Source organism: Eurosta solidaginis, chromosome 5, assembly GCF_040869045.1.
Source record: "Eurosta solidaginis isolate ZX-2024a chromosome 5, ASM4086904v1, whole genome shotgun sequence".
In the NCBI taxonomy this organism is placed as follows: Eukaryota; Metazoa; Arthropoda; class Insecta; order Diptera; family Tephritidae; genus Eurosta; species Eurosta solidaginis.
The window spans coordinates 106,845,579-106,860,875 of record NC_090323.1 but is presented as its reverse complement, the minus strand read 5'-3'; the positions used below and the strand labels follow the sequence as shown (position 1 = coordinate 106,860,875).

Genomic DNA, 15,297 nt, shown 5'->3' with positions numbered 1-15,297 from the left:
GGTGAGCACGCAGCCGCAATTGTTCCGAAAATCCAGAGCCGTAATAAAATCCTCAAATCCCTTGCTGGCAGTACCTGGGGAAGAGATAAAGAAACGCTCATTACTACATACAAAGCAATTGGCCAGTCGTTTACGTGTTACGCGTCACCCATATGTTCGCCAAGCCTAAAAATTACCCACTGGAAGAAGCTACAGGCCTGCCAAAATACTGCTCTCAGAATCGCCACGGGTGTCCCCAGAACACCATCTACATAATGAGGCGAGAATACTCCCCATCAGGGAGAGAATGAGATGCTAACCAAACAGTTCCTGTTGAATACCCAGAAACCTGGGCATCCAAACAGACATCTTATTGATGAGCCAAAACCGCCTAGGGGCTTAAGGAGTCATCTCCGTAAGCATTTTGAGGAAATACGGCACCTGAGAACCCAGCCGTATGAAGCAAAAAAACACAAGCAAGCAAGTCCTTGGTGAACTCCACAAACAGGCGTCGGACCTTTATGTCAGGAATTGCCCGGTGAATCCAGTACTCAAAGAAAAGTACCCAAAACTTGTGGAAGAGGAACGCATACTCCCCAGGGAAACGCGTGTCACTCTTGCTGAACTTCGTTCTGGATACTGTAACAGGTTAAACTCTTACATATCCAGAATAAACCCCGACATACAAAATGTATGCCCCGCTTGCAATGTGTTAGGTGGGGCGAAGCACTGCTAAAACAACAACAGCCTTCTTAGCCATCCCGCCCTTCCACCCCCTATATCCATAAGGAGTTCGGGGTCGCCAGAGCCTCGGCTGTTAATGAAACAGGATTCGTCACGTATAGGTGAGGTTGACAATTGGGTTTGGAGAAGCTATATATTGCCCTGGCGACCTGAAAGGGTTGCGCTGCACAACCCCTTGAATCTGGTATTTTAGTCGCTTCTTACGACAGCCATACCTACCGTGGGTATATTCTGACCCCCTAACCCGCTGGGGTCGCAAATTAAAAACCCGTAGCACAAAGATTTATTCCTTTTAATTATGTCGAATTTTTTCCGAGAATTTTATTTAAATTTATTTTTTTATTTATTTACTAGAAGACCCGGCAGACGTTATCCTGCCCTAAATTTGGCCAATCTGCATACATTTTAATAAGCTTTTTCCGTCTGACTCAGTCCTCCCCCTCTTCACTTTTTCCTAATCCTCTTATTCACTCCTTCTTCCGCCTTTTTCGCTTCATCTATCTCCATCTTCGTCTCATTCTATCTCTTTCTCAATCTCCTTCTCTCTTTTCTCTTCTCTCAATTTCTTCTCATTCTTCTGCATCCCTTATTGCCTGTCCCAGAAGGTGGTATGTATTTTATTCCAGTCCCAGTCCCAGTCCCACTCCGAGTCTCAGTCCCAGTCCTAGTCTTAATCCCAGTCCCAGTCCGTCTGGATAATATATTACTCTGTACTAAAGCACTCATTAACAGCTTTCATTTGATATCCATATTGTATAAACACTGTCTAGGCATTCACTGGCCCACGTTTTGGCCTCATCCACAGCTTTCATTTGATATTCATATTCTATAAACACATTCTAGGGGTACCCGGGTCCACGTTTTGGCCTATATCTCGAGACCATAGTCACCCAGGGGTATGAAAATTACCCTCTAATAAAGCACTCATCAACAGCTTTCATCATTTGATATCCACATTCTATAAACACATTCTAGGGGTACACGGGCACTACCTCCGCGCTAAATGCCATCAGCACCCAGATAAATTGCGGTTTAAATCAAAACCCCCACCATAGAACAGTACTCGTAGCGCTAGACCTATCAAAAGCTTTTGATACGGTCAACCATGGCTCGTTACTGCAAGACCTGGAAGGGTCTACCCTTCCCCCATGTCTTAAAAGGTGGACCGCAAATTATCTGGGTGGTCGGCAGGCATCGGTGCTATTTAGAAACGAAACATCAAAGCCAAGGAGAATTAAACAAGGGGTGCCACAGGGTGGTGTCCTATCCCCACTTTTGTTTAATTTCTACATATCTAAGCTACCTTCACCACCGGAAGGAGTCACAATCGTTTCCTACGCCGATGACTGCACAGTAATGGCCACAGGCCCAGGCCCACAGATCGATGAGCTATGCAATAAAATAAACGGCTACCTCCCTGATCTCTCCAGTTTTTTCGCCTCGCGAAACCTGGCATTATCACCGACTAAATCTTCCGCGACCTTATTTACAACATGGACGTCCCAAATGTCGACCATTTTGAACATCCACGTCGATGGTTCTACGCTACCGACTGTCCTACACCCCAAAATCTTGGGTGTGACGTTTGATCAGGATCTACATTTTGGTGGACACGCAGCCGCAATTGTTCCGAGAATTCAGAGCCGTAACAAAATCCTCAAATCCCTTGCTGGCAGTACCTGGGGAAAAGATAAAGAAACGCTCATGACTACATACAAAGCAATTAGCCAGCCGATTACGTGCTACGCGTCACCCATATGGTCGCCAAGCCTAAAAACTACCCACTGGAAGAAGCTACAGGCCTGCCAAAATACTGCTCTCAGAATTGCCACGGGCTGTCTTCTTATGTCCCCAGAACACCATCTACATAATGAGGCGAGAATACTCCCCATCAGGGAAAGAAACGAGATGCTGACCAAACAGTTCCTGTTGAATACCCAGAAACCTGGGCATCCCAACAGACATCTGATTGACGAGCCAGCACCGCCTAGGGGCTTAAGGAGTCATCTCCGTAAGCATTTTGAGGAAATACGGCATCTGAGAACACAGCCGTATGAAGCGAAAAAACATAAGCAGGTCCTTGGTGAACTCCACAAACAGGCGTCGGACCTTTATGCCGGGAATTGCCCGGTGAACCCAGTACTCAAAGTAAAGTATCCAAAACTTGCGGAAGAGGAACGCATACTCCCCAGGGAAACGCGTGTCACTCTGGCTCAACTTCGTTCTGGATACTGTAACAGGTTAAACTCTTACCTATCCAGAATCAACCCCGACATACAAAATGTATGCCCCGCTTGCAATGTGTCCCCACATGACACCAACCATCTCTTTAATTGTAATGTGGAACCAACGCCTCTAACACCCCTTTCCCTATGGTCCACCCCTGTTGAAACAGCAAGTTTCCTTGGACTCCCGTTAGAGGATATTGATGACAGTTTGTGATCGGTCGCGTCTGTTAGGTGGGGCGAAGCACTGCTACAACAACAACAACAGGGGTACACGGGTCCACGTTTTGGCCTTTATTTCGAGACCCTAGTCACCCAGGGGTATGAAAATTACCCTCTACTAAAGCACTCATCAACAGCTTTCATTTGATATCCATATTCTATACACACATTCTAGGGGTACCCAGGTCCACGTTTTGGCATATATCTCGAGACCCGAGTCACCCAGGGGTATGAAAATTACCCTCTGCTAAAGCACTCATCAACAACTTTCATTTGATATCCATATTCTATAAACACACTCTAGGGGTACCCGGGTCCACGTTTTGGCCTATATCTCGAGACCCTAGTTACCCAGGGGTATGAAAATTATCCTGTACATAGCACTCATAAACAGCTTTCATTTGATATCCATATTGTATAAACACATTCTAGGGGTACCCGGGTCCACGTTTTGGCATATATCTCGAGACCCTAGTTACCCAGGGGTATGAAAATTACCCTGTACTATAGTACTCATAAACAGCTTTCATTTGATATCCATATTGTATAAACACATACTAGGGGTACCCGGGTCCATGTTTTGATCTGAAGACCCTAGGCACGTAGGGAAAAAAGGTAGACGTTGGCCGATTTTCATACCTACCCAATATGCTCACAAAATTTCATGAGAATGGGTTCAGCCGTTTGGGAGGAGTTAAGCCTCTCTAAACACGTGACAGAAGAATTTTATATATTAGATGAGATCCGGCAATGCGTAAATGACAAAATCAAAAATAACGCCGATAGTAAGCCTCAGACACCAGTTGAAGGAGGAAAAGAACGCGACCATGAGCTATTTTAGATCTGGCTATTGTTGAAAGTTAACCTATAACCTATCCAGAGATAGCCCGGACATTCCTTATATATGTCTCGCCATGCAGATAATGTACATCTTACAAAAATCGCCCATTCCTTTGTTCAGAATAATGAATAAACTTTATCAACCTATTTCGCTTACTTTGCAAACACAACTTTTATATGGGTGCCTGGTCACAGGAACATCGAAGGCGACAAGAAGGCAAACGAAGGGCAGGGACACTGCTGCAGGCAGCGGAGGCGGTAATCATCCACTGAAATCAAATAAATGAAAAATACATAGCAGATTCAAGTAGTACTGGCAATCCTCGGACACCTGCACACTGCCACAATCACGGAACACTGGCCGAGAACGGGGATCCCTTTTGATAGCGTAACAGGCGCTACGGCAACGGGGCAAACAGTCACGCTATACTTTTGTGAACGCCCAGCATACTCTAGGTTTCTAACTGTGGGTAGTTATATACTGCCGGAACTTAAGGAAGTATCTCAATGCTATGCAAAAGATATCAGCAGCTTCATTGTCCATCAAATGGTTCGGACGGAGTACCGACTAGTTATACTAAAACAGCAGCAATTGGTTCCAGTGGAAATTTGCTTAAAAATGGCGGCCCGTGCGCTACTTGGGCTCGCTTTTTAAGTGTCCGGTCGGCACAGCAACCAATCAACCAACCTATTTCTGGGGCAACCATATTGAAACTGCTGGCTTCCTAGCACTTCCGTGATCCTGACGAAAATTCTTTGAGGGAACATGTCTCTTAAAAAGTACCTAATACTATCACAACACCAGGAACTTGAAGGCAATCTTTTAGACCTTGTTGATTGAGAAAAGTAAAAGTGAGCGTTTATGGGGTCTTAAAATTTGTGGAGCGCATGGGGTTAACCCTGTTAAATATATGAATAGTGCGTAGACATATTAACAAGCAAAGCTCTGGCAAACCTAAGTTCTTCGTGGAAGGAGGGTTAGGATGACCGAGATGAATCGACGTGGTCAACCAAATCATTCGCGCTAATACCCTACGGTGCTAGTGCCCGACCGTACTTGATTCATATCCAGCAAAGTACTGTGACAAATTGTCCATGTGGGGTAAAGTATATCAACCGTTCCACTTAAAAAGCTTCATCGCTTCGATTTGAATGAAATTTGGTAAAATTTCTGTGCTATATAGTAGTGTTAATTTCACTTAAGTTCGCTCCTAAATTTGGGATGGTTACGGAGATATAAGCGTCTGAATTCTCAATTTTTTTTGTGGAAGCATTTTTTCTATAAATCATAAGTCGTGTAATTGGCTTTCTAAGAAGAAATGAATAAAACGGTTTCTAAAGTATTTTTTCCATTCTTTTCGAATATAAATATAAAAAAATTTTTTAGAAAAATGTTTGTAAAAATTTTATTAAAATTTTTTTTTTTAATTTTTTTCAAAGAGGGGCATTTTTCATATTTTTATTTTTAAATAAAAGCTTGATATTTTTCCTTTAAAATAGTACCTATTTTATTTTGGCACGCGAAAATTTCTTTAATACATTTTTATCTTAAACATATAGAGTTCCAGCTAAAATTCACCCATAAATTTTATAATTTTTATTTTGTATTTTTTTTTTCACGTTTGAACATTTTATGTATTTTTATTTCTATTTTTAAATAAAAGCTTGATATTTTTGCTTTAAAATGATACCTATCTTGTTATGCTGCCCCAAAATGTCTTTGATACATTTTTTTTTTTAACATAAAGGTACAGATAAAAATTCACCCACATAATGCCATTATATTAATTTTATAATCACTTGAACACCTGTATATTATTCTGTGTATAAAACCATTTCATTTATTTCATTCTACAGGTTGTACTTACAGACTATTGCTAGTTTAGTGAATAAATTTAATCTAAAATTATACATACTGGTATTAAAATCTATTCAGTTCAAAGTCAATATAGTAGAGTTGTACATACTAATGTTTTCTTTTTTGTTTTTGTGAAATTCTTGGCTGCTAGTATGAAGGGAAAATCTTTTTACTTCAAGCTGTGTTGTAGAAGCAGGAATAAATGAATGAAATTTTTGTGTTTCAGGTGTTGGTTCAGGCTTATGAAAACGATCTTTTAATTCGTTGCCTGTTTTTGCTGGACTCTCCTTAGAACTGAACAAAATCTCTATTTGAAGTAAGTTTCCTTTGGCCCACTGATAAAAAGAATCGCAATTAAGAATTTGAATATCCGGTGAAGCTTGTAAACTGGCACGCCTTGCAAGTATTTTCAAGTTTCCACCAACTCCATCACATGTGCCTTTGCCATGTGCACTAGCATGGAAATGTCATTCTGCTGGAATACCGAAATCTTCTTCGTGATGTACAAGATTTTGAAAGTTATACTTGTTTTTAAAATGTTGTGCTGCCCCGTCAGTAAAGTATATAATTCTGGTAACTTTGAAGTTGTTAGTTAAATACTTCATCAGTAGTTGTTGGAAAGCATATACAGCTACTGTGTCATGTTTCAGACTATATGATAAAATTGCCATACTTTTATGTGAAACAGTATTTCCTTCCTTATAATAAAAAACGGCAGTGAATATCGTCATCTGGTCATTATTCCAGTGAAAAGATTGTGCAGCATTTTGAGCAATGAAAGAGTAATTTTCAGCAAAGTCACATGTTACGAGAAATTCGCCTTCTTTTAGGTTTTCTCTTCTATCTTTGAAAAAGCTCGACTGTTGTTTGGCAATATATGAATGAGGCTTTAACTTGTAAATGCGATCGCATAGTTCTTGCACAAAATCTTCCAAATTAGAAACTGTAGTGCGCAATGTACATCTGTCGGTTTGTTGTCAGCTCACATACTCTCCTTTTTCTATACCTTTATCTTCAAGAACTGATTTTAAAGACATTTTAAAAATCTCAACTCCGGGACATTTTTGACACTCATTGAGATTGCATTCCGCAGTATTACTTCTGCAGTTAATTATTTTAAAAACATCATATATATTGTCTTTTTTTTCTTTATCGATATTTCGACTTCAATTAGAAGTCATCTTCAGGACTAGAAATACAAAAATACAATTATTATAATAAAAAACATAAAAGTACATGTATACATTTGACTTACATCGTTGGATGTACCAGATCGACTCATTTAAAATTTGATATGACAAAAACGAAAATAAACATAAAAAGTAAACAAATAAAGAACCGTAATTATAAACAAAATTCTTAACTAACAACAATATAGCATAAAAATTTAAACTGTGAGCGACACCCATAGCATAAGTATGTATTAAATTCCCACCAGGTAAATGTTGTTGTATAACACTCTCAGCATTAATTTTTGCATGTTTTCTTTACCAATTGTCTGTATGCGTGAGCGCATTGGTCTGTGTCTGACTTAGAATTCATTCTTTTATCGTTGGGTGTGCTGATTATGTGAAGCATCTCCAATATATAGCGTTTCGTATAATGTTTTTCTTGTTGTAGAATTTCTACCTCATCGAAATCCGGAGAGTGTCCAGTTGTTTTGAAATGCTGAGTAAGGGCCGTTTTGTTATAATTAATGTGGTCCCTATTTTTTATGTTTGATTTGTGAGCGGAAATCCTTGTCTTTAGTTTGGATTTAGTTGTCCCCACATAAACCTTATTGCATACGTGGGACCCGTCGCCGTTGCACTTAATTTTATATATAACGTCGGATTTCTCATATTTTCCGATTTTGCTTTTTGTATTCGTAAATATTTTTCGTAAAGTGTTGTTATATGTGAAGGCAATTTGAAATTTGTCCCTGTCGTACAAATTCGAATGCTTTATCCTATTCGAAAAACCTGGTACAAAAGTGGTGTATTTATATAGTTTATCTGGTTTAGCTTTCTTGTCTCTAGTCGTCTTGAAATGGCTATGTATGAATTGTTTTATAAGTTGAGCAGGAAATTCATTATTTTCAAGAACTTTTTGAATTATTTCAATATTTTTCTTATGGTACATCGCGTCGCTAATTGTGAGAACACGTCTTACGAAATTTTTGGCCGTATTTACAATTTCAGACCTGTCGTGTTTCGAATAAAAGTTTAATAATCTACCGGAGGCAGTAGGCTTTCTATACCAATCGAACGTGAGGTGGTTGTTGTTTTTTATGACCAGTGTGTCCAGAAATGGCAATTCTCCATCTTTCTCAACTTCTAACGTAAAGTTTATAGATCTGTTGTATTCATTTAAGTTAGCCAGCATTTTCTCAATATGGTCTGTTCTAGCAATGGCAAATAGATCGTCTACCAGTGGCGTGGTTTATATGGTGTATCTTCCTCAAAATTAGTTAGCAGTTCTTCCATCACAATATCTGCTATGACCGGAGATGCCGGTGACCCCATATGCATTCCTGCACGTTGTTCATAAATCTTATTGTTGTAGTTGAAGTACCTGTTTTCTTTAATACAAAACCGTACTACCTCAAGGAAGAGATATTTGGTTAGATTTGTATGCTTTTTAATTTGGTTCCATTTGGATGAAATGATTTCCAAAGCATGGTCTACTGGAATGCTAGGGAATAATGATGAAATAAGTGCCTTAAGTGTGTTGTCAAGTAGGTCGTCCATAATTATATCAGCTATTGTCGGGGAGAGAGAAATTGTGACACAATTTATGCACAAACGTTTGGCATGCCAATGGGTAACCCTCTCTCCCCGACAATAGCTGATATAATTATGGACAATAACACAATTTATGCACAAACGTTTGGCATGCCAATGGGTAACCCTCTCTCCCCGACAATAGCTGATATAATTATGTACGACCTACTTGACAACACACTTAAGGCGCTTAAGGAAAAACTTGACATTAATATAAAATTTCTAGTCAAATATGTTGACGATATTTTCGCGATAGTTAAAAGAAATGACGTGGAACAGGTCTTAGAAGCCCTAAACAATTATCATAACAAAATTCAGTTTACATATGAAATAGAAAAAGACTGTAGCATTCCCTTCCTCGACGTCAAAATAGACAAATGTAATGGAAATCTCGTTTTTGATTGGTGTGCAAAACCCCTATCTTCTGGACGTCTGATAAACTTTTTCTCTTCACAACCTCTAAAATATAAAATAAACACGGCGAAAAATCTTATAAGCAAAATTATAACAATAAGCGACGAAAAATTTTGGGATAAAAACTTAAGAAAAATTACCGAAATCCTTAAAAATAATAATTATCCGGGCACTCTAGTAAAAAATCTAGTTGATCACAAAATAATGGAAATAAAAAACGAACAAAATAAAGCAACAATACAAAGAGAAAAAGAAACGAAAAAATACTCTAGCGTAACATACATACCTAAACTTACGGAGAACTTCAGCAAAACGCTAACCAACAACAAACACAAAATTGCATTTGCCTACAAATCCAATCATATATTATCGACGATATTCACAAAAAGCCCTATTGAAAAGCTCCAACAAAACAACGTTATATATGAAATAACATGTGAAGGCTATGAAAATGAAGAATGCAAGAAAATATACATAGGAACAACAAAACGGCCACTAGGAGTTCGGCAGTGAAGCAGATATACGAAAGAAAAAACAAAGCACAGCATTATGTCAACACACAACACAAACTGGGAATGCAGCTGATCTACAAAGCACAAGAATCATACACAAAAATAAACAAGGAAAAGCCAGGTACACATTAGAAAGCCTGCGAATATTGCAAAGAAGAGACAAAACAATAAACAAAAAAAAGGAAGATACAGATGACGTTGCTGCTGCCTACACCCTCTGTCTCTAACATTAATTCGTTTTAGTATGACAATGATACCACTATGGTACCGAAAATAATTTTAGTTCTAACAAATTTGTTTAAATAGTCCAATTATGTGAGTTTTCTATATAAATCGTGTTATATTATTCAAAGTGTTTTTTGCCTCTTTTTTTGTGATATTTGTTTGTATGTAATACTGTGATTACTAATATTGAAATGTTACGCACTTATGCCTTTTCTGTTTTTTATATTAGTGTATTCTTTTTTATATTAATGTATTGCTTTTTGTTATTAAAATACACAGATCGCCCTTGAAAAAGCTAGATAGACTAGCGAAACGTCGGGTTGGAATGGTGAAATAAGTTTGTTTTTATTTGCACCAAACGCTAATGGTCAAAAGAGCCTAAGTAAGCATTAGTAAATGTTATAAATAAATTGACCGGAAAATCACAAAATTGAGTATCTCGGAAGACCTGGTTTGCTTTAGCTGCTGTTATTTGACTTGTGAAAAATATAGTCAATTTGTTTAAAGCTTAATTTTCTGCTGCATCTGTTCTTCCGTATTGCATAATCACATACAAACCTACAATGTCAAAAGAAAGAAGTGAAAGACAACAACACCGACAGTTGCTGAAAGCAAATTCTAATTTATCTTCGCCAAATACATTGACAACCACTCGTAATGCAGAGAAAAAGGTACAAGTTGAGTTGACTACATCTGAACAGCTTCTTGATATGTGGGAGGAGAAATTAAAGAAACATGAAGATAACATAATCAGGCAAATCAACGAATCTATGGAAAATTTGGAGAGGGTTATGCAGAGAATAGGTGAGATTCCCGGTGAGTTAGCAAACACAGAACAGAGAATTACAAAAACTGAGGAAAGAGTAACTGGTGTAGAAAAAATATACACAGAATTAGAGGTACTCAGATGCAAAGCAAATGATATGCGTGAGCAGGTCTAAAAATTTGAGGAAAATGCGGTCTCAACCGATATTATTATTATGGGAATACCATACTCTAAAGATGAAAACATCAGCGAAATTTTCTCAAAGCTGTGTCGTGCCATAAATATTGAGCCTCCTGGCAAACGCCCATTTTTTCGTATGCGCGCAAACAGTAGCAACAAGTCAGCTTCGGTGCCTATTTTAATAAAATAAAACACGGCACATGATAGAATTCATCTGCTTAAAGCTATCGCTGCATTTTGCAAATTAAAAAATAGAGCATTAACACTCTCCGATATTGATGAAGTTGGCTACGGAAAAATTTATGTTCACGAGAGCTTAACTTTGCAAAACAGAGATGTTACGCGCCACGCAACGTAATTAAAGAAACAAAATTTACTTGCATCTGTTTTTAGTATGAGAAGCAAAGTATATGTGAGAGTGCAGCGGAGTGCAGAGGCGAAACTAGTTAAAAGCAAGAATGATGTTGATGTGCTAGTCAGCGAAGCGAAACATGCAAAAGAGATGCTGAAAACATAATATTACATAAACATATACTTATTGTTATTGCTTCACATTAGTTATCTTCTTTACATTTATTTTCTTTTATATTTTTATATTATATATATGTATATACATGTATGCCCTTTACTTTGTTTTGATTTTAGCAATTTTTGTTATTGAAAGCCAATTACACCGTGCTAGTTGCGTAAATGATTATGCATAGTTCGAATGAGTTCTTGAGCACTGACAACGATTGTTTGAGGATTATCTTAAATACTGTAAGCAAAAATCATCCGGGCTTGCAGCTCTGTCACATTAACGCTCGTAGCTTTAACACCCCAAAGCTTCATTACATGAACTTCATTCTACAGGATTCAAAGATAGATATTTTATGTGTGACTGAGACCTGGTTTAGAGAAGATATTGGTGATAACATGTATGCATTAAATGGCTACAAAGTGAATAGGAACGACAGGAAAACAGGTGCCAGAGGCGGGGGTGTTGCCATATACTGCAAAGCAAATATTCCTCACAAAATAATTTTTAATTCAAGTGTAGATGATCCTATTGAGTATATTTTGTATGTGTATACATGTGTATACAACCCCAATAAAACATATAAGCTAGATAATTTATTTTCGCAATTGGCCCAATTTTCTCACATGTATGAGCATATACTACTTTGTGGTGATTTCAACACGGATATACTAAATAAAGACTCACGATGTCTAAAATTAACGGTTGATTTGAACTCCATAGGACTAGATGTCGTTAACAAATATCCTACGCGATTTTACCTAATTGTAAACCTAGTTTGCTAGATTTGATGTGCATATCCAACAGTTCCGAAGGGCTCCATTATGACCAATTCTCTCTTGCTGGATTATCTGACCACGACATGTTGCTTATTTCATATAACATAGCACTAAGTTGCACAAATAGAACACAGTTCTACTACAGGGATTTTAAAGCAGTCAATCTTTCTGAGCTTGCATATGAGTCTAGTGTATTGTGTCGCAAGTACTTTACTTGTTTGATAAATATGTTCCACTAAAGGAAGTCAAAACTGAAAGCAAGAAACAGCCAAGGTTCACGAATCAAGTTTTGTCGGCTATTGGCCCAATTTTCTCACATGTATGAGCATATACTACTTTGTGGTGATTTCAACACGGATATACTAAATAAAGACTCACGATGTCTAAAATTAACGGATGATTTTAACTCCATAGGACTAGATGTCGTTAACAAATATCCTACGCGATTTTCACCTAATTATAAACCTAGTTTGCTAGATTTGATGTGCACATCCAACAGTTCCGAAGTGCTCCATTATGACCAATTCTCCCTTGCTGGATTATCTGACCACGACATGTTGTTTATTTCATATAACATAGCCCTAAGTTGCACAAATAGAACACAGTTCTACTACAGGGATTTTAAAGCAGTCAATCTTTCTGAGCTTGCATATGAGGCCAGGGTTTTGTATCGCAAGTACTTTACTTGTTTTATAAATATGTTCCACTAAAGGAAGTCAAAACTGAAAGCAGTGTTTACTTTATAAATCAAAGTGGCACTTTCTAATTAGAAGTGTTCACTTTGACATTTAAAGTGTTCACTTTATAAATCAAAGTGGCACTTTCTAATTAAAAGTGTTCACTTCGGCATTTAAGAATTTAGAAGTGTAAACAAGATACAAGAACGACCAGTCAGGGTAAAATTATACCGGAAAACGACTTGCTGCGAATTTTTGGCAACGATATTTAAATTAATGAGCAGGGTGATTTACCGTACACGTATATTGAAGAAGAAACGATTCTCCTTAATCTGCTAAAGGAGTTTGATCTGGAAAAACTTTTTCTTGGCCTAAAAAGTAAGTAAAAATTCTTCGGCAATATTAACACTTATGCATTATTATTAATGTTCCTTAGATGCTGGAATAACTTTTCGAAACTTAAAATATTTGTCGAAAGAAGACATTGCGGAAGCAGTAAAAAATATTGGTCTTCGAGCATAGCTTAGAGAAAAGTTGTTTTTCTGGCGCAAGTCAAAGGTAAATATAATATTAATTTTGAAGCTTATTTGCGACGTTAAGCACGTACATAGATACAATTAACATTTCAATATTACTACGTGTATAATTTAGCAAACTTATTTTTTCAGTTTGGAATATAAGACGAAACGTTGAGCCAGACTTCAAAAGTTTTTGGTTGGCTAGAAAACGCATTTGGATCACAGGTAATAATATACAGTAAAAGGTTTTGTATTAAATTTTATGATAAATTGCATTGCAGCCCTTTTCAACATTTTTAAACGATAACTCAGCCGGAAAACAACTTATTCAATATTATGAGGAAAGGGCATGTTTTACGAATAAGCAACGCGATGCCCTCATGAAAATAATTTTAGAAGATGGCATGTTAACAAAGGCAAAGCTTAGACCAGAACACTTTGCTAGTATTGTGGAAGAAATAATTGGTTTATTTCCCGATGAAAAAGAGTCCCAGGTATTATTAAAAACGATATATTTAAAAGAACATATTGTAAACTGATTTCTTTGAGGATTATTACTACATTCCTCGTCAAAGAAAAAAAAACCCATCAGGCAAGCTCTATTCCAAATATTTTAAGTTAAAGACAAAGATTAGAAAGAGTAGTCCATCTGCGGAAAGATCTCTTTCGAGTGAAGTACGTGATCCATTAGTAGAAGAAAATGTTGAAGTTGACGAAACGCTGTCGTTATGTTTAAAAACTTCGCTTCAAAAAGATGTCAGTAATTGGGATGAGGTTATTGACAAATGGCAAAAAACATTTACATTTCGGAAGAAGGATTTGGCAAAGCTTTCGAGTTCTGATTTTTTGCAGGAGTGGCCAATTTTAAAAGACTCCAGAGCACCATTTCTGGTATTTAAAAAGAACTTTAACACAAATTTCAAGGATATACAAATTTTTATATATTTTTTAGATTTATCTAGATTTCAATTTGATTTATTCACAAAAAGATAATCTTTTAAAAACAAAGTGGGATAATTTTAAAACCAAGATACTACTACTATGCCAACATACGGAATCAGCAATCAATAGATCTTCTGAACCAAGCAAAAACGACGAAAAAAATTGGTAAGTTGTTGTTAAATTAATAAAATAACACTATATAAATTGACTGTACAGCCGTTTATAATTGTGGTAGGAGACTCTGAGGACGATCTTAAAACCTTTTATATTTACTTTGAAAAAAATTAATTTTGTAAATTTTTCGATTGTAATAATGTATAAATGTTTCAGATGTTTTCAGTTATTTAAAAGTGTTGGTGTGCTAATAAGACATTTAAAACACATGAATTTATTGTCAAATAGAGATAAACTTCAATGCGAGCAAAATAAATGTAAGCAAATTTTTTCTAACTTTAGTTCTCTAAAGCGACATTTGTTAACAAAAAAAATTAAATTTACACTTTACAAACACCAACAGAGTTACCCGCCACATCCTCCGGAATTAGGTTAGATTAATCCATTTTATCAGATGAACGTATCATAGTAACAATGCCAGACACAAGTTCACAATTTCATATAAATAGAGAACAAACCATAACGGATTTAAAAAATAAGTCTTTAGCTTTATGTCTGCAACTATATTCAAAAAGTACCATGCCAAGAAAAGATGTTTTAAATACACAAAGCATGGTATCAGATTTACTAGGAACAGTTTCTGCTACAATCAGAAATATTATTTCAAATTCAAACAGTAACTTATTACCTGAACTACAAAACGATATTGACTGTATTCTTAACTTTTGTGATGATCCATTTATGGAAATAAAATCTGAACATCGAATAATTACAGTTTTGAAGGCAATGAATTTATATGAAAGCCCAAAGTCTTTTGTAATTCTTAATGAAATAGCTGACACAGTTGTTCAGGGAAACCCTACACTCGATAGTAAAAAGCTTAGCATTCAAATAATGCCATTAAAATTTCAATTTAAAGCACTTTTTGAGTTACCTAATGTTTTACAAATGACTTTAGAAAATACAGAAAAGTTTTTAGCAGATACTAATTTTTCAAATTTTTGTAATGGCCAAATTTTTCAT

General features: G+C 36.7%; 1 protein-coding gene and 1 pseudogene across 5 annotated transcripts in view; one reads left to right on the top strand and one right to left on the bottom strand.

Moving 5' to 3' along the window:
- Positions 1-15,297, bottom strand: part of LOC137252076 (uncharacterized) — a 307,866-nt gene that overhangs the window by 45,558 nt on the left and 247,011 nt on the right. The gene's annotated exons all lie outside the window — the stretch shown is intronic.
- Positions 10,345-13,835, top strand: LOC137252800 (uncharacterized; annotated as a pseudogene).